The following is a 21,575-nucleotide window of genomic DNA, read 5'->3' as shown; positions in this document are numbered from 1 at the left end:
CTGGGCTTTAATTCTCAATGTTTGGACTATATCACCTATACACCTTCACTTCTTCCTTTTACCAAAAGTGAAAGAAAGAATCCCTTAGATTTATTTATTTGGAATAGCTTTGAATATCAATTGTCAAATTTGAAGCTACCCAGTAGGTAGGTGTAAGCCACTGGTTCTATTGTAGAACTAACTTCTCAAGAGTAAATAATCACAAAAAAAAGAGAAAAAAATTCAATTATTTATGTGTTGTCTGATAAGCCATATTACTTGCTACTAGAAGAGAAAAGAGAGCAAGTAAAGATGAATATGGAGGAGTGAGACACAGAGAGAGAAGGTAGGGAAGGGTAAGTGAGGAAAGGGAAAAGGAGGAGACGAGAGGAGTGGAGTGATGAGTAGAATTGTGTATTCCTCACTAAGGTACTGTTGGACAATCAGTGCCTTTGCATGTATGTAGCCAAAGATTTATATTTATGATAGTTGTAAGTTGAGATTTAAAATACCGGTTTATAGGTAATATCCTGTTAGTGTGCTTCCTCCTGCACCAAGGGCACCACAGTTAGATTGTTACAGATAAGGCAAGAGTAAGCAGTTTTAGTGATTCTGAGAAACAATAATTGACATGCCAGGAATGCTCCTTTGTATGGTGAAGTCAAGCATCACTCTTGTGCCCTGCTCCAGTCTTCCTCTCAGCAAGAATAGCAGAAACAGAAGAGGAAGGAGATATCTGAGTAATGATCACCTCTCTGTTTTTTCTTCCTTTGGCCTCTCAAATAATAAAGCCCAAGGAGACTTAACATGAAGTAGTGGGGAAAGTGTGGGGGAGGGAAGATCAGTCTAGCTTAATGTGAAAGTTGTAAAATAATTGGGACAGCGTTTCAAATACTGAAATAAAACCATTGTAATTATTAATAAAAACTAACTCTAAATTTATTTGAAAATGTAAAAGACTACAGGACTCACTACATAGTGGAATCTGTATAATCAAACTTACTCAATCGTCTATCATCAGAAATTGAAGACCGTTCCTAAACTTTCAATACTAGGTTAATTACCCTCGATATTCACTTAAACTGTGTGAATATGATGCAGAAAACATGACTTTAAATTTAGATTGCTGAAGTGATAAGCAATGGATTTTCATGATGGATAGCACAATGCGAAGAGCATGGAAATTATTTTCCTTCCATCTTCAGTGCGTAGGGAAGGATAAAAGCTCCAATTCTGAATTTAGGACTGAAGGTGAATAGTAAAGGAGACCTATTTCAGCCATTCAGATATTAGTAATGTGGAGAAAATTCCTCATTTATGTAGGCCAAACATGGAAGTGAGGATGTGGCAATCCCAAAGCCAAATCCCAAAGTCAGAGATATTTAACAAAATACCATGAAGTTCAAACAAGACTTAAAAGGGAGAGTTAGGCTTAAGGGGAGTAGGGCATAAGAATGGAGAGGGAAATGGTGGACTAATACAATCATACACATGTGAGAATATAAGTAGGAAACCTGAAGGAATAGATGGGGTTGGCGTAAGGGAAGGAAGAAAAATAGAAATTTTGACAATGATCCGGATGTATTGAAATGCACATATACTCTATTCAACACTGACATGATGAAGCGAAACTCCTTTGCACAACTAGCTAAAAATTAATTTTTTAAGTTTTAATATTAAGAGAGCAGAAGCATAAATCTTTAGAAATAAATAAAAGGATAGCTTTGACATATTACTGAGGCTTGTGCTCCTTTCAATATGCAAAATTTAATGTGTCAAGCCTGTTGCAAATGTAAATCTTATTTTGCCAATCCTTTTTGCAAATTGCATAAAATATAGAGAACCAAATGCCACTATCCCTTCACTTTCAATAAAAAAAATCTTATACACCTTTAGGTTTCTCAGGTGTTTATAAATATTTTAATGTAATGCATTGGAACTAATTTTATTCTACATTTAAGTTTAAAATTTAAATCACTTAATTCTTTTAAAATCCTCTCACTCGGGCACAGGTCTGGATAGATAACTGATGTGGGCAGAATCAGAATTATTCAGAAGGCTATAAAAGAATGTTTACCTAATTTTCTCTCTGCAGGATCATAGAATACAGACTGTCCTTATTAGGAAAATGGAAAAGGTATAGGACAGACTCAATAATCAATGGGAGATGATTGTTTATTAAGGAACAGCGAGAGGCATAGCCATTCCAAAGGGTTTGAAGGTTGTGTGAGGGATCTGGGACAGGATTTTTGTTTTTATAGGAGGTCTGAGCAAGGAGAGGCTATTGAAAAACCCCTACGTCAAAAAGGTGGGGGCTTTTCAGTTGGGCCCACAATGGAATATTTACAGCTAGGCCTATGTGGATTGCCCTGCCTTCACTTCAAAGGAATTCAAACATACCTGGAATTTTGCCTGGAATCTGTATTGGCCTAGGACAATAGGATGGGGGTCAATCCCTCATATTCCATCTTTAGATACATAAAATGATAGGGCAAAGAGGGGAGAGGCTATTCTTCATATAGGATCTTTGGAAACATAAAAAGAATTGGGCTGAGAGTGAAGTATCATTAAGTTATGAGAACAAAGCAGATCCCAATGGTTTTAAACCCTGGAGTATAAAAGGTGGAGGTCATTGTGGTCATTTCTGGCAAAGTCCTGCTGGCATGGGAATGTTGAGCAGTCATTGGGGCCGGGGCCTTCAGGTCCAGGTCTGTGCTGGGTCTAAGCCAAAGCCTCTGGTTGCCTGCAGTAATAGGATGGCCTTGACTTGGTCCCAGGTCTAAGTGAGGGCTGTTATCCTGTTATAGAGAAAGTTGAAAATGCTGAGATCAGCCAAAAGGCTGACATGGTGGCAGGACTAGATACGAGTGATACAGGAAAACACACCATGGACATAAGCCAGAAAAATTCCATTTGGATCATGTGTCGAAAACCAGTCAGAAGCCAGACCTGAATTGGAGTAGATAAGGGCCTGGTGAGAGAGCTTGATCATTTCCTATAAATAGCAGGTAACAAAGGCAAGAATATAAATTCCTATCCAGTTAGAAGTTACACAGATATGGACATTAGATGGACAAGCTTCTCAACTTGTTTCTATTGACCTCCTGGCTCTGGTTAATTCTGAGAGGGCAGGCACAAAGTGGCTGATGTGACATCATCTCCTCTTACTTTTTTCCACCTTGTCCGGTGGTCTAGGTGCTTGTGGCTGGGATATGGGCTTTGAACTCAAAGCCAGAGCATTTTCCCTGAGCACTTCTGCTCAAGGCTAGTGTCCTACAACTTTGACTTGGAGGGCCATATTTAGTATTTTGATGGTTAATTTTTGAGCCAGCTTCCAGACTGCTCTTTGCTGGTTAGCTGGGAGATAGAGTATCTGAGGGAATTTTCTGCCGGGCTGGTTTGAACTGCAATCTTTGCCACAAAACCCTTTAATATTTCCAAGTAAAGCAACAAGGAGATCAATGGGAACAAGCATAGCTTACATGCACCCTGTCAAGAATTGATCAACAAATACTTGCCAGAACACTGCAATGACACAACTCAATAGATGGGATGAGAGTTTCAGCATAGCTTGGATGCCTGTGAAACCTGAAAAACAAAGTTTACAAGAGGCTTTCCTGGCCTACATATGTTTCAAAAGCAAAACAACATAGCTGGCTTTTTCAGGTCAGGCTGTGTAAAGTTTACAGAGAGTGTTCCACAAGAGTCTTAAATTTGTAAACGTAAAGCAGTCTTATATCAAAAATCAGCTGTGTGTGATGGAGTCAGACAGGAGTCCAGTTTCCATAGTGGAGGCAGGATGGTCTAGGCAGGATCTGGGCTAGACTGCATCCCTCAGATGAATTCTCAAATCTCCTGGGTAGTTGCTTACATATTTATATACAGACCGTTTGAAGACACTTGAATTTAGATGGACATAGAGAATGACATGCTAGATTTAATGTAAATCAAAGCCAACAATTATATACCAACTTTATTCATAAGGTATCTTTTAAGGCATACTCATACCATGTGCTACATACTTGAAATTTCTGAGGACAGAAAGATGTGAAAAATTTTTTTAACACAATTCTTACCTGAAGCAAATAGTTTAAAATGCCTACTCTCTTTCTTTCAATGTAGTAACATACATTTCATATTCTTTCTGCCTCTTCAAACAAGCCTGAAATCACTATTTCACAGTAACACAAAGAGCAAAACAAAAATAATCTGATACAACAATCACAATCCTAAATTACCTGAAAAAATCAACAATATATGAAATAAATCTGAGGAAGAGGAAAAACAATGGCATAATAACAAAAAAACTACCCTAGTTCTCTCTAGTGAAACACAGATTTAGGGTCCTACCAGGTACTCCACTTATAGAGGATCACATCAAGTCAGCTATAATTATATATAGATACACAATTCAAAAGAAGATTTTATATTGTCTTCACAAGAAAACAGAAATTTATGAAAAGTTGACCAGGCAGGCAGGTGATTGCTGTGACTGTGTTGGCTAATATATTGAAAAGCACAGCTGCAGTGTGGATATAAAAATGCCACATGGGAAAAAAGTAGGAACAGTGACAGCCCATCCAAACACAGACACAATTCACCATAGCACTGACAGTCAGAACTGTCACTGGAACCACAAGTATTAACATCAGAACATCTCACCACACTGATTTCTATTCCTACACTTAATGGTCTAGACAAAAACCTAATTCCAGAAAAACAAATCACAACACAATATCAAATCAACATCTTGCAAATCAACCAAGAACATAGAGAATCACCTATTAATATCGTAGATCCCTTAAAATAAATCCTCCAAATGGATGAGAACGATTCACAAAAATACAAGAAAAGTGATGTCAAGGTAGTATAATTCACAGTAAATAACCAGGCACTAGAATACCCAATCAAGAACATAGAAGATAGTTTTCAAAATACATTACAAATACGGCTAAACAATGTGATTAATGAAAAGATACAAAACCTCTACAAGGAAATTTGTGAACAAGATGAGACCAACCAAAGATTAGTAAAATAATTCATGGAGACTACAAACAAAATGTTTAATAAATTCTGGAAGTCAAGGGAGTCCAAGGAAAAAATGGATCCTACTTAAAAGATATAAGAGAATGGCTAGGAAGGTGGCTCAGTGGTAGAGCGCTTGCCTAGCATACATGAGGCCCTGGGTTCGATTCCTCAGCACCACAGAAGCAAAAAAGAAAAAAGCCAGAAGTGGCGCTGAGGCTCAAGTGGTAGAGTACTAGCCTTGAGCTGAAGAGCTGAGGGACAGTGCCTAGGCCCAGAGCTCAGGCCCCCCCCCCCAAAAAAAAGATATAAGAGAAGACACATATGAAAAATCAACCCTCCCAACCCCCTCCACTCAAAGAAAAGATGTAAAGAAAGTCCATACAAGACCTAAAACAAAGCTTTAGTAAAGAGATAGAAGCTCTGAAAAATGACCAATTAGAAGACAGGGAAATCAAAAACAAAGTAGAAAGTATCCACTGCAAATAGATGACATAGAAGATAATCTCCAGAGTCAAAGACAGAATAGGTCTAATAGGAAACAGGAAATAATCACTTAGAACAAATCCAAGAAATAAGAAGTGATCTTGCCAGAACTTGAAGACTCAGAAGATCAAATTTGGGGGAGACAGGTTCAAGAAGGAGAAGAGCAGGAAACTAAATGCATGGGAAACATATTACAGAATTCTAGCAGAGATCAGGCCAAACATCCAAAGAAGCTCATTCAGAGAAGAGAAGCTTTTAGAACACCAAACAGAGAATTCCAGAACAGAACAGCCCACCACCACATCATAATCCATTAGAAGATCATTAAAGATCAAGAAAAGCATTTTTAAACCTGCCATAGTGAAAAGATTGATTATTTATAAAGGATATACAGTCATAATAAATATAGATTTCTTAGCTGATATGGTAAAAACAGAGCTTGGCATGATACATGTCAAACATAAAGGCAAACAACTACCAAACGTGAACTTGCTACCAAGCAAAAATCTCCTTTATGTTTAAAGGATATATAAAATATTTCATGATGAAGAAAATTTGAAAAAAAATGTATCTTCACCAAATCAGCAGTATAGAAGTTAATTAAATATATCTTACATAGAGAAGATCAAGAACAGTAACTGGTTATATACAATGCTCCCTACCAAAGAATAAGGTAAATATATTAAGAGTAGATGAGGCATAGCTGTTAAGAGCAGGTGTATAACATAGCAGGACTTATCAGATATTTCACAGTCTTACCTCTCAATATCACTGGACTTCAATTTCCAAATAGAAGACATAGATTAGATAGCAGCATTAAAAAGCAAGACACATCCATCTACTTCCTACAAGAGACACATTTTATTAACATAAACAAACCCATACTCAAACTGAAAGATTGGAAGTAAAATTTTCAAGCAAATGGACACCATAAACAGACCACAGTCGAATTGCTAACATAAGATAAAATAAAATTCAAATTGAAATTAGTAGGAATAGACATTACATATTAATAAATGCAACTCCATTAGCCCTGAATCCTGGAGCACCCCACTTCATCAAACAAATACTACTTAACCTGAAAACAAATCTCAACACATCATTGTCATCCATGGATGGCCTATCCAGGAAAAACTCAACCAACAAACTGAAGACCTAAAGAATTACATTGACAACCTAGCCCTAACAAACATCTACAGAATATATATCAGAATATACATTTTTGATAGCAGTTCATGGAAGATTCTCCAAAATAGAACATATCTTATTTCACACATAAATTCTGTCCAAATTGAAAGAAAAATTATTTGAATTCTCATATCTTGTCAGACCACAACACATTAAACTTAGAATTACATAACTTAAGCAAAAAAATTCTCAAACCCATGAAGACAACCACACGTTGCTGAATGACCAGTCGGACACTGAAGAGATTAGAATAGAAATCTGGAATTTTGGGGAATTTAACAAAAAGGAAGTCACAAAATACCAGCTCCTCTGGGATACAGTAAATGCAGTACTTAGAGGAAAATTTATAGCTCTGAGTGTCTACATCAAGCAATTAGGGATATCTCAAATGAATATTTTATTATGTACCACAAGCTCCTTGAAAACAGGAACAATACAAAACCCAAAGCAGTAGACAGAAACAAATAAAAAATTAAGGCAAAAATAACTAGAGACAAAATAAAACTTAAAAAGAATCAACAAAACAGAATTGTATCTTTCAATAACTTAACAGACTTGAGAGTCCCTTACCAAATATAAGAAGAGAAATTATATAGATAGATAAATAGAAAGCCAGCAGATAAAGATCTTTACTTGCTCTGCAACAGGTAATGGTACTCAAATACATTTAAAGCCCCAAAAGTTAACCCCCCCGCAAAAAAAACAAATCCTCACAGAAACAACAGCCCTGTTAATAAGAGGGATAAAGATTTAAAGAGGAAACTAATTGAAGAAGAAATATGAAGGCCAATAGACACATGAATGAATATGCAACATTTCTGGCCATAAAAATGCAAATCAAGGTAACGTTGAGATTCCACCCCACGCCAGTTAGAATGACCATTATGAAGAAAACTAATAATAACAGATGCTGGGCTTGTGGGGAGGTGGCCAAAATGGAACACTATTGGTGGAAATTTAACTTGTTCAAATAATCTGTGAAGAAGTACAGAGATTCCGCAATAGTGCTCACCTATGACGCAGCAATGATGGATCAAGAAAATTTTGTATATATTCACGACAAAACTCTATGCTTTCATCAGAATGAATGACATTGCCCAATTTGTTAATTAATGGAAAGACTTAAAAACATGTTAAGTTTAACAAGCCAGCCCAAAAGAAACATAAGAGTACATGTTTTTACTCATTTGGAAAAACTAGAATGTGTTTAGGATATTCTTAGGAAAGATCACAATAACTCTAATAGCTATATGCATATCACCATATAAAATGATGCTTATAGAAATGAGTTCCAAAAATGGATACAAGATGATTGTATAGTGAACTGTTTTTAGTTATGTATATATAGTTTTACCCTTTGGTATTCACTGTTTTTGATTTCTGTATCCTTTCTCTTATACATAAGTTAATATGATTTGGGGAAGGGAAGGAAAATCACAGAAATGGCGGGAAAAAGTTTAACCAAAGCAACAGTGCTATACACTAGACACTATGTTAGAAATGAACTTTACAACTTTGGGGGAGTGGGTTGTCGGGGTTGGAGGAAGCAGGAGAAAATAAGGAAAATAAGGAAAGATAACACTTAAAAATGTACTCATTACTTATGCAAATGTAACCCACCCCTCTGTATATCACCTTCATAATATAAAATCCAAAATAGAATAAGAGAACTCACCCAAATAGAGAAAATTAGAGACAAAAATGAGATATCACAACAGAAATAAGCAAAATTGAGAACGTTATAAGAGCGTATTTGCAAACCTTATGCCAATCACCTGGAGAATCCTAGAGAAATTAATGCTTTCCTGTACTCGATCTGAACCAAGAAGTAACACACAAGAAGTAATGAAAATGAAATGTCAATAAACTACTTCCCATATCGGAAAAATCTAGGACTCAATGAATGAACCATGAAATTAAGGCCTGCAAAGAACTTACAATACACAGATCTAAGTCTTCAATGGAATAGAAAGGTAAATGGAATTATTAAACATTCTATGAAGCTAGAATTAGACTCATTCCCAAATCAGAGAGGAACTCACCAAAGAAAGAGAACTATAATTCTACCTCATCCCAGTTAGAATGGCTATTATCAAGAAAACTAACAATAGCATAAGCTGGCATGGATGTAGCCAAATGGGAACTCTATTACGTTGATGGTGGGAAATTAAACTTGTTAAACCACTCTGGAATGCAGTATGAAGTTTCTTCAAAAGACTAAATATAGATCTCACGTATGACCCAGTAATTCACTTCATGGGCAGTAATCCAATAAATAACAAACAAGCTCACATTAAAGCTACCAGCATAACCATGTTCAGGGCCCAGGCCCAAAGTTAAGGACTGGAAAAAAATTACCACTGCTATTATTTGTTTTTGCAAAGATGAATCTTTTGATATAAGGTACCAATTCATTGTATTACAGTAGCTAGGATAGGACTTAAATGTAGTGGGTGATAAAATGGCCTCTTTGTTGAATATCAGGAAAAGTTGTAGGCAGTCCAAGAAAAGGGAGATTTTTTTTGTTGTTATTGTTTGTTGAGGAGCTTGAAGTCTGGGCTTGGGCACTGTCCCTGAGCTCTTCAACACAAGGTGAGTGCTCTACTTTTTGAGCCACAGTGCCACTTCTGGTTTTCTTGTAGTAAAATGGAGATAAGAGTCTCAGGGACTTTCCTGCCAATGCTGGCTTTGAACCACAATCCTCAGATTTCAGCTTCCTCAGTAGCTATGATTACAGCTGGGATCCACTGGCACCAGGCTAAAAATGGGGGATTTTTAGAAAATAAAATCCACCTGTTCACCTTTGTCTAAACCTCAGATATCACTATTAGAACACTTCACTCTCAACTTATTTCATCAGACATTTGTAAATTTTCTCTTTACCTTCATGTGAGAATACTGCAGTCAATATCAATTCAGCTATGAGACTGGATCAATTGTATGGTAATGGCTGTCATATAAATCAAGAACTGTTACATTAAAACAAATGAAACCCTCATTTGGAAAGATATTTTTCTCTTTTTATTACAAATATGTACTTGATTATTCCTAATTTGATATTGGACCTCCTAACAGAGTGATGACATTTTCTTTCTCTTCAGCAATTGGCCTTTACTCACAAATGGTCAAATATTTAAGAATTCAAAGATTTCCATTGATAATTCATTAAGCTGACCTCTAAGAAAATGTGCATTTCTGGAATTTGGTCTGTTGTCTTGTTCTCACATACACATGCTTTTTGTGATTTACTTGTTCTACAAGGAATTCTATTTTTAATCAATGAGTGTCCAATTTTAGTCTCTCTGATTAGTCTTTCAGACTCTCTCGAGTCTCATTTCAGTCTGCTCATAAAATTATTTAGTTATCTGCTACATGACTCTGAGCTTCTGTTTTTTGCTTGACTTCATGTACGCTGTGATGGAAGCACTGCCTGCTGTGCTTACTGGAATTTTGTTGTTGTTGTTGTTTTGTTTTGTTTTGTGGGTTTGTTGTTGTTTTTTTTGGTTTTAGTTTTAGTTTTTGTTTTTAAGAGATCTAGGATTACTATTCAATGTAATAGCTTCTCTTGGCCCCAGTGATTCCCTGGCTTAGAGTCAAGGGGTTTTTCTCCTAAGGGTACAAAGAATAGCTGACTAAATTGCTGTTTTAATTGTCACAAAATGAGGCAATCTGGCTTCCTTGCAAAGACATAAATGATCCTGTGTAACCACTTACAGAAATGATCTATCAAGGTGGCTTTTCAAGGTTGACTGTGAAAGATGTTCATTTCCAAGTCACCACCATAGAACAGATCATATCCCTTGGAGCATACTTTTGGAAGGAAGGTTCCCCTTTCTTCCTTCTCTTTTGATAGATCAAACCATAATATTCTGCAGTCGTGGTCAGCCTGGAGCACCTTTTCCCAAGAATATTCCGTCGTGTAAAAGAGGACTAACTATCAAAATAAAGGGGAAAATACTTGTCTACTACAGACTGATTCACCTGGCTTATATCTGTTGTTAATTTCATTACTTCAAACACATGGATAATTTATATTGGGATTAGACAAGTGGCAAAATACTAATGGAATAAACATTCAGTTTACTTTTATATATCCAATATTATACATTTAACCCCTTATGAAAAATTAAACAAATTGTAGAAACAATGTATACTCTGGCACACATACACCATCATCTACTCAGAAATTCAGTCTCCCTATAAATATTTATTTGGTTCAAAATAATAAAAAAATTAATTAATTAATGTGACTTTTAACTATCATCTGAAATACTCCTCATTTATATAATTGTATATAATTTTATCAATGTCACCTAGACAGGAATTTAACATGCAAGTAGAAATCAAATTTCTATAACTTAAGTGATATGAGAGGAGTCAACCCTCGTGTACTATGTGGTGTGAATTTTACCATAGTGCTGAACCCTCCCATCTAATACAAAGAGTCATGTGCAATAATTTATTATTTGATGTTAAGATGAGCGCTAAGTGTAGGATACACTTTGAAATATTACATTAATTCACAGAAATGAAACAATAATGATATATTATTTGTTTAAATTTTAATGCTTCTCAATTTTTCAATTCATGAAATATATTATTAAAATTAGTTTCACTTTCTTCTTTTTTTTTTTTTCCAGCAGGTAGAAAAACTCATTTATTAACAGAGAGCAGCCCCTTTTAAAGTCAAAAAGGGTGGGTGGCATGGTAAGGGAGGAAGAGGAACCAATCACTGTCAAAGTCACACCCTATCATTCACCTGAGCCTTCACGGGCTGGTGAGGCACTGATCGGCAGATCAATTGGGCTCTGCCCACTCTACTCTCTCCCAGCGCCATCTTTGCTGCCCATGTGCTCCAGATTCCCCCCCTTTTTTTTTGTTTTAATGGCAGACCCACCTAGCACAGTAATAAACATCAGTCCCACCACAGTTAGAAATGTCCAAAGCAGTTCAATTAATTCCTGGGCACCTGGTGTCTTTTAAGTAAGCCAGTTCCTAGTACGTGCCTTTAAGCTAGCACAGGGGTCAAGATGACCTTTGAGCTTTATTGTCAGCTCCCAATGGCTCCCAACATCATCTCCCCCCCCCCCCCCCCCGTCTTTGTTTAAAGAAGTGAACCCGCCTGTCTTAGGATGGGTGGATCACCATGTCTGCCTTACCCGTCATCGGGAACTTCTTCAGAGCAAAGCTGAAGGCCCTGTCTTAGAGGTTGGTCAGACTGACACCCCCTCTTACCCATCTCTGGCTGCGATTCCTCTCGGTGGGGGGAGGGGGAAATTCATTCATTTGGAGCTTGGTAACTGGCTGGCTAAGCTCATAAGAGTTTTGCAGTGCACATATAATGCAAGGAAGGCATAGAAAAAACCATCAGCAAAAGCATTACCAGGCCAGGAAATGTCACTACTAGTCCTTTAACCTTAGTGAAGGATGGCATAGGAGTCTTTGCCACTTCAGAGTCCAGAGGTGGGGATTGTTCTAATCCAGCTATTTGTGGGGTTGGACAAGATCTAAGCTGGAAGCATAACAAAAGGTGGTTGTTTAACAATAAGTATGGATTCAATGCTGCTATACAAGCAATTGGTAAAAGAACAATTAAAGCAGGTAACATTAAAATAATTAACTCCTACAAAAATATTAAAACAGTCCATAGGGTGGTGATCAAAATGAAGGTCAGGCCACCAGGTCAAAGGGACAGCTTCTCTTGTGGTGCTCCTGACGATTTCTTCATTGCCAGTGTTGATCACTGCCCAGGTCACCTGTTGAGGTTGATGCAGGTTCCATAGGGACATTCACAGGATTGGGAGAGTCAGGACAGCCAACAGCTGGAGTATCGCCATCTGCAATTGTTAGAGAACACAAGAGCTTCTCAAGGGCTGGTTGCCCTTGGGGATGGTTAATAATTGTCTTTCTGGCTTTTGTCTTTAAAACACAAGCCTCAGCCATGGCCTTTTTTTTTCCTTGTTGGTTAGCTTATTCTTGGGCATCCTCCTGTATAGAGGAAATGGATAAAAATTTAAGGTTCCTGGCAGGGATCCAAATGGGAGCGGACTCCCCTATGGGGAAAACACATCCAAATCCCCTGCCCATAGTAACTAGGGGGTCAGGTCCTCTCCATTGTTGTGTCAGGGGGTGCTTCCACCTGACTTTCACTTGGGGCTTAGGGTTTAGTTGTCCCCAGTGCTTCTGAAACCTGGATTCAGTTGCCCCTTTTGAAAAATTTAAAATGTTAATGGTAAACAAAGCTATCTGTAACTGTATATGGGGGCTAACTCCCCCTTTTTTGTTTTATAGGCTATCAGAATACAAATTAAAGGGTTTTTGAATGTCCTGAAGGGCCATAATTACGGCCAGCATTTCCTTATATTGTAATAACTTCTTGTGGTGTCTTGTCTTTTAGCAGGGCAAATAAGGGCACAAGACTATCTTTAGGGACAGAAACCCATGGCAACAGCCAATTGATTTCCCCTAAAAGACTCTGAAGTTGGGTTAAGGTTAGAGAGGCTGGAATATCCAGCAAAGGCTTAAGGGGGCTGGCCTGAGTCAAGGTAAGATGGGTCCCGAGCACCTTAAAAGGAGCTACCTTTTGAATTTTATTAAGGGCTATGGTAAAACCCCCCTTTTTTAATATGGTGAGAACCTGGGCCAGAAGGCCCTCCAGGCAGCTTGGGTCTCAGTGCCCCAGAATCATATCATCCATGTAGGCATAGACAAGGGAGGTATCTGAACCCAGCACAGGCCCTAAAAGTGTGGCCAAGTATTGTTGGCAGAAGGCTGGGCTATTGGCCATACCCTATGGCAACACTGTCCATTCAAATCTCCGATCAGGCTGGGAAAAATTAAGAGAAGATATAGAGAAAGCAAACTTCTCGCAGTCATCTGGATGCAGAGGAATAGAAAAAAAACAATCTTTAATATCAATCACAACCAAAGTATATTCTGAAGGTATAGCAGGAGTCTAGGGCATGCCTTTTAGGGGCATTCCTACTAGCTCCATCCTTTCATTTAGGTCTTGGAGCATTTGCCAAGCCCCAGAGGCTTTTTGAATAACAAATACGGGTGTGCTCCAAGGACTTATAGAAGGGCGGATATGCCCGAGGCTTATCTGTTCCTCCACCAGAAGGTGGAGGGCTTCAAGTTTAGGTTTGGTCAATGGCCACTGCTCCACCCAGATTTGGCTTCCTGGCTTCCACCTAATGGGAGGTACTGGGGGGGGCAGTGGCCTTTAGGATTGGGGGTGCACCCAAGCGGGTCCCCTATGTTCTTCTCTGTAATTATGAAAGTTAAAAAAATCCCCTTCCTTAATTCCCTCTAGATCCTGTTTAAGCCTTTGTGCTTCTTCCCCATCCAGGATATCATCATAGGATGCTCGATGGTCTATAGTGACCACGGCATCCATTTGTCTTAGCATATCTTGCCCTAGTAAATTGGCAGTGAGGTTCTTTGCCACTAAAGGGCGTATCTTTCCCTGTTCTCCATCTGGGCTAGTCCATGTCATAAGGGCAACCGTCTCTTTGGTCTGGGAGTTGCCCCCTACCCCCAATATCGGGGGCCCAGGTGCAAACTTCCAGTTCAGGCGCACTTCCTCCTCCCTGAGTATGGTTCGGTCTGCCCCAGGGTCAATTAAGCAGTGAAACCTCTTTCTGCCTATGAGAATACTCATTTTAAGGCGGAGTCCGTCCACCAGGGGGACGGTCCAATGGACCTGGGTAGCCCTGCCATGAGGCTGCCTGGGCCTCACAGCAGGGGGGGTTCCTCCTTGAGTTAAAGGGGCTAGAGGATGCCCCTCCCCAAGTTTAAAGACTTCCCATCTAAATCAAACTTGTATCCCTCCCTGCCCCTGGAGCAGGGTATAGGGGACAGTTTGCCCACGGGCCAGTTGGCAGGGGATTGTTGTAAACAATCCCTCTTAAAGTGCCCCTCCTGCCCCCATTTAAAACAAGTCCCTCTCCCCAATGGCCTTGGGGTTCCTTGGCCCTGGGCTGCCAGAGCCTGAGTAATGACCTCAGTCATTGTAGATGCCTGAGCCTGCAAAGCTAAAGCTAGTGATTGGGACTGATGCTGTTGCGTTCCCACATCCTGTGAGGCCACCACCCATCTGCTCAGGGAACTCTCTCTCAATCCCATGCAGGCCATGCACTGGTCTGCATTCATCCCTTCCCAGACCAGCAGCTTTACAAACTGATCTCGGAGGTTCCCTGTCAGCAGCTTGCAGTGAACGCTCTGTTGGACTCGGTCTATGAAATCAGGTAGAGGCTCACCCAGTTTTTGTCTCACTTCTGCTATGGGGGACTCAGTAGGCCCATCATCTAGTTTGTACCACGCGGCAAGTCCTGCCTGCCTCACCTGGTCATGGTACGGGCCAGGTATTGCGGCCTGTTGGACGCCGGTGGAGTACCCTTCCCCCGCCCCTGCTAGCATGGCATAAGTAATAGGTATTGCTGGTTGAGCCTGCCGGTTACCCTCAGCTCACACTCTGCATTCCTCCTTGAAGAAAGCACACCATTTAATAAACTGAGAACTAGTGGTCTGGGCCCAGGGAGAGTTTGGGCCATCCTCCGCCACCGCCTTGCGGAGCTCTTTAAGATCCTTAGCTTCCCATGGATACCATTCCAAGGGCCTGTTAGCCCCTGATGCCACATTGACTGGATACGCTTGGGGAAGCAAATCCTGTGGCCGAGAGTCTGGGCTCTTGGGTGGCCCTTCCTTTCCAGAGGAGGTCTCTGAGTAGGTTACTTCCTCAGCCCTTGGTCCCTCCATGTGGTAGGGGTCTAGGTTTTGCAAGTCCCTCTCGCAGGTCTCGTAGGGTGCTGTACCTCCCTTCCAATCAGGGGAATAGGGAGGGGGCCTAGGACCGTCCAGGGCACCTGAGTAGCTGCCTCCACCCCTGCATGCACAGATAGTGCATTCCCGGTCGAATTTGACCTTTTCCTTTTCCTTTTTCCTTTCCAAGTCTTCCTGTACTCTTTCTAGGCCTAATGTTGCCTCCTCCTCCTTCTTTTGTGATATAGCATTACCCATACTTAGGGTTTCACTTACCCTAAAAGACCACTTAGCCTCGGCCGGTATCTTTTCCTTTCGTGCCCCATGTTGGGTGCCAGATGTTGGGTCTTCGTCTGTCCCACAAAAGACGGAAGGGGTCAGAGGAAAGGTAAGTGCGGCGCTCGCCCATTCCCCAGCCTCCCTCAGCCCAGGAGACAATCAGACACAGCGGGGAGCCAAATCCAGCAGGTAGAAAAACTCCCACTTTCTTCTTTTCTATAGCTACTAAAATTATATATTAAATATTCAATATTAAGAAATCAGTAATAAGTCACCTATTATTAAAATGATATACTATTAAACTATGATTTGAATTATAGTTCTAACAAATTGTGATGTAAAAAACATTTAATATAATTATGGGCAATATTTTTTAAACTTACTAGCTTGTTATTTGTTTCCTAATTGTGTCATTTGATATTCTTGATCCAAGTCATTCTTTCACTTTAATTGTTTAGTTTTCTATTTTATCTTCGTTGGTCTACTGATTGTGCATTTTGTTTTCCATTTTTAGTGACTGACATCTGAAAATCTGTATGCTAGTTTATTGCTTCCTATATTAAAGTAAAATTACTGCTCTCATAGCTGTTCTACTCTTCTTTGTATAGTATAGTATTTCTCCCACTCCCATCTCCTGTATTGATGCTCTCATTTATTTTATTTTATTTTAAATTTTATTGTCAAGGTAAAGTACAGAGGGGTTATAGTTATGTAAGTAACGTAATGAATTCATTTCTCACTTGTTATCTTTTCCCCCATTTTTTCCCTCTTCCCTCCCAACACCACCCCCCACCACCCCCAAGATTATGTCCAACATATTGTCTTGTGAATATCACTGTTGCATAGGTTCCCCTTTTGTCTCACCATTTTGTTTTTTTCCCTTTCCTTTCCCTGGTTCAGATCAACATATTTACAATATCCAGGTATCAAATCAAATACAGTGACTACATGGGATAAACTATAGGTGGGGAAAACACAAAAGGATAAAAAGAAATCACATAACACATTAAGAACCACAACAACAAAAACATATCTTGGAGTTCACTTCACTTGGAATCACCTTATACAGTCATATGTACATAGCTATTGAACTATTCTGCTCATCTACTAAGATTATCCTTGATGTACAAAATAATGCTCTCCCTATTACCCAGTAATCCCACTTCTGGGCATTTACCCAAGTGACCACAAAAAATGCCTCACTAAAGCTACCAACACAATTATGTTTATCACAGTATTATTTACCATAGCTAAGATATGGAATCAACCCAGTTGCCCCTCAGTAGATGAATGGATCAAAAAATGTGACACACACACCTACACACACACACACACACACACACACACACACACACACACACATTCACACATACACATACACACACATGGAATACTATGCTTCCATGGGAAAGAATGATATCACCTCATTTGAAAGAAAATGGAAAATCTTGGAAAAAATATAAGTGAAGTAAGCCAGACTTAATGAACCAAAGGTCCCCTGGTTTCCCTTATTTGTAATAGTTTACATCAAGGATAATCGCATGCATTTTGATTTGACATTTTGTTCTGTGCTGAGCATACAACATTATTGCTATATTGTTTGTTAGTATTTCTGCAGGCAGGCATATTTAAAGAATTATGTTCATCTTATCCATTACTGAAGGAAGAACAACTAAAAGAGCAACCCCTACTAGGAAGAGCAACTCCGACTTACATAGCTTCATTCCTATGTAAGGCCAGTGTTGTCTCCTTTATCCTCATGTTGTACATTACAACTCTATACTTGGTCATCCCGTCTATCTACTACCTTCTACATTGTAAACTAAATGCCTCAGCAATTCTCATTTGCTTTACTTTTTAAAAAATTTCTCTCTTAATGTTTGAGGTTGGGGTGTGTGAGTGTGTGTGTGTGTGTGTGTGTGTGTGTGTGTGTGTGTGTGTGTGTGTGTGTGTGTGTATGGTTTTACAAAGATCAGAAGACAACGTTTTTCTTCATTTAGAATACATCTTTCAAGTCATTGTAAGTTGTGGCTAATGGGAGAAGTATTTTGCTATTTAAAAGATGAAACAGAAAAATATATTTGTTCATGTACCACAGTTGTTTTATTAGTCTGTAGTTGAAAACTTAACTTCGATTTATATCTTGGCTGTTGATGTGAATAATGTGAATAACAATGAAATACAGATATACTTAAGAGTTACTCATACAGAAATAATCATATGATTGGTGGGTCAGATGATATTTCAACTTTGCATTTCTTTAGAAAACTGCATACTACTTTCTACAATGAGAATACTAACCTGTACTTTGAACAAGAGTGAAGAAAATTTTATTTCTCTACACTCTCGCCAACATTATTACCTTTAGAGTTTTTATAAAGGCAGGTTTTTATGATGTGCAGTACCCCAGACTGGCCTTAAACTCAAATCCTCTTACTCCAACCTCCTAACTGCTTGCACTTACTAGCCTTTACCATCACACCTGACTCCTTTGATGTTTTGATTAGTTTTAATAGTTATGAAGTAGTATCATAGTAATTTTGAATTGCATTTCTCTATAATGACTTCTGTTCACAAAGCATTAAGCCAACATGGAAGTGGTATTAAACCCAACTTTGTAAACCCACTGGTGATTTTCAGGGATTTTTGGAAAACAGGTCTATTCAGAACTTTTGTTAATCTCATCTTTAATCTCTCTATACAAAATCAATACTTAATTCAATATAGTAGAAAGGAAAAAAATTAAATTCCTAACATTTTTCAATTTTTAATAACATGATATTGCTTAAATCATTTTCTGTTTACACTTGAGACTATATAACTCAATTTAGTTGTACCTTTTACAAGGCTATACGTATTTTATTTATTTTATGTTGATTGCTCTTTCCAAAGCCTGCGAGTCTAATTTCCCTTAGCTTCTTTCAGTCTCATGTAGTTCAGATTTCAAACTGAAGAATAAATGGAAGAAAGCAAATAAAAAAATACATTTCCTCTCATCTGATGATTCCTCTACAAGAGTGAGGAAAGAGTTCATCCTTCTTAGGACCTATGAAAATATATCAAAAAGAGAATTCATTCTGCTAGATTTTCCCTATCTTTACAATGTAACTTAAATGATGTAAAAAACAATATACTGTTGAGATATGTTTATGTTTTATCAGGTTTGTACTTTTTTATATGGACTTAACCTCAATCTACAACATTACTTCATGATTCTGTCCCTGATATTTTTAAACTACCAAGACATAAGATAATCAACTTGATGTGCAGCATGGGAAGTTATCCATCTGGCTTCCTTCGAAGCAGAGCATGGTAAATAGATAACATTACATCTGGTTATTCACTACATGTAATGGTTTCTGTAATACTTATTGCGTTCTATTTAGTATTTTAAAAAACTGCTGGCTAAACTCAAAGCTCATTCATAGAATTTTATGTTAAGTATTTCACAAGTTTTATTTCTTAATTCTTAAGATAAAATTTGCTTTAATGCTAATGTTATTGCCATTTTAATGTTGGGAAAAATTGTAATTAAAGGCACGAATTGTATGTCCCAAAGACACACAGTGAGGAAGGAAATGAGTTAAAGTTTCCAACAGTCTTTAAGCAATACAAAATGATAAGTAAAATCTCTCCATTCTCTTACACTCTCAATTCAATATTCATGTTATCCAAGAAATAATAGCATAGCAATGCCCATGGTTATTTTTTTCTGTTACATTTTGTCTTCAACCCAGATTGTTTTGGTGACATTGGCTTATCATGCACAGAACTGAGCGCATAAATTGAGGTCCAAGGAGGGGCAAATTTCTTCTGTCCCATAGTTCGTTTCCTTTTTAAAAAGTAATAAAACTTTCAAATATCATCACTTACAGTTTTTAAGAATCCAGAAGCGAAATGAATTCACATACAATCAGTGCAAAATGCTTTAAAATTAGTAGATAATAAAACAGGCTCCCGTGAAGTAAATATTTTACTACTTTTAAAATTATTTTTAAAGCCTTGTGCTGGATGGCCACACCTGTAATCCTGTCTACTTGGGATATCTACTCAGGAGCACCAGATCTGTGGATAACAGTTGGAAGACAATCAGAGCAAAAAAAAAATTCATAAGATTATTTTTCAAAACTTTTAATGAACTACCAAAGAGCCAGGAATGGTGATGTAGCTTATATAGAACCTCATCAATCTAGAGAGGAAATGCCTAGCAAGACCTTGAAGTCCTGAGTTCAAACTCTGAGCATGCCAACACAAATGCACGAGTACTCACATGTGCGCGGGCGTGCACAGACACACACACACACACACACACACACACACACTTTTGCAAAATACTTTCATGTCAGTGTTTTGCATTAATTTCTTTGTTAACGATATTATATAGGGAAAATGGGGAAAATAAACTTTTCCTTCTCAGATCATTTTCATACATTTTTATTGGAAAAATAACTGTACACAGGGGTCACATTTACATGAGAAAGGTAATGAGTACATTTCCTAAAAAGCATTGTTACCTCCTCCTTTATTTCCCCCCACCATCCTTTCTCTCTAACCTCCACAAGTAGTCTCTCCTCCCCGTCTCCCCCACCCTGCCTAAATATAAACTTCATTTTTCATCATAATGTCTTGTGCATCTCATTGTTACAATTGGTCAACCTGTATCCCTATTTAAACATTGTGTTTTTACCTTTCCCTACCCAAATTAGAGAAGCATATATATAAGATATTGGTGCACCAACTTCAAATGCAGTGAAAACCGGTGTTATAAAGTGGGGGAGGAACATATAAAGAAACAAAAAAAATCACATCATACATTGTAAGTCCATTAAAAACAATAGCACGAAAGAAAAAAACCACTTGTGTCAATATCTTGGAGTACATTTCCCTTAACATCATCTTATCTAGTCATATGCACATAGCTTTTGACCTTTTTTATTTATCCCAGACATATATTAGTAACTGAAAATAAGGGAAAGCAGGGGTCCTATGTTTCTTTGGACTTGTCTTACTTCATTTAATAAGTTTTTTTCCAAGTCTTTCCATTTCCTAACAAATTGAGTGATGTCATTCTTTCAGATGGAGGCATAGAATGAATCTATCTATCTCTCTATCTCTCTATCTATCTCTCTCTCTATCTATCTATCTATCTATCTATCTATCTATCTATCTATCTATCTATCTATCTATCTATCTATCTATCACATTATCTTGCTCCATTCATCAATTGAGGGGAATTGGAATTGGTTGCATACCTTAGCTATCGTAAATAATGTTGCAGTAAACATAGTGGTGCTGTTAGTTTTATTGTGGTCTTGTTTGTGATCATTTGGGTGAATGCCCAAAAGTGGGATTGCTGGGTCATGGGGGGCTTTATGTGGAGCCTTTTGAGGAACCTCCATACTGCTTTCCAAAAGTTGTTGAACAAGTTTACATTCCCACCAAGGATTCGGTAGGATTCCCTTCTGTCAACATACCCTCCAGCACCTGTTGTAAAAATATGGAACACTTCAAGAATTTGCATGTCATCCTTGCACAGGGGCCATTCTAATCTTCTCTGTATTGTTCCAATGTTAGTGTATTTCCTACTGAATTGAGCACAGAACATTTTTTATATATGAAGTGTAATTCATTTTCTTTCTTTTTATTGTGAAAATACTGTACAGAGGAGTTACAATAACATGGGCAAAATAACGAATACCTTTCTTATCAAGCATTGTTGCCTCCTTTTTGTTTCTCCTTCCTCTCCCTTCCCAAACTCCCACTAGCTCTGACACCTGATCTTCTCCCCCATCAACGTTGTAAAGTTCGTTTTACGACATAACGACTTGTATATCTCATTGTTGCAATGGGTCCAACTG

The 21,575-nt window shown here is 38.2% G+C and overlaps 1 non-coding gene across 1 annotated transcript; it reads right to left on the bottom strand.

The window, feature by feature from the left end:
* Nucleotides 1-21,208: 21,208 nt before the first annotated feature.
* Nucleotides 21,209-21,312, bottom strand: LOC122099819. The gene has a single exon (XR_006146010.1). It is a non-coding gene; the product is annotated as a U6 spliceosomal RNA (small nuclear RNA).
* Between the last annotated feature and the right edge of the window lie 263 nt (nucleotides 21,313-21,575).

The sequence above is a fragment of the Dipodomys spectabilis genome, unplaced genomic scaffold (assembly GCF_019054845.1).
Source record: "Dipodomys spectabilis isolate Male_0828 unplaced genomic scaffold, ASM1905484v1 ptg000538l, whole genome shotgun sequence".
Classification (NCBI taxonomy): domain Eukaryota; kingdom Metazoa; phylum Chordata; class Mammalia; order Rodentia; family Heteromyidae; genus Dipodomys; species Dipodomys spectabilis.
The sequence above is the reverse complement of the archived record's forward strand: the minus strand, read 5'-3'. Positions and strand labels throughout refer to the sequence as shown.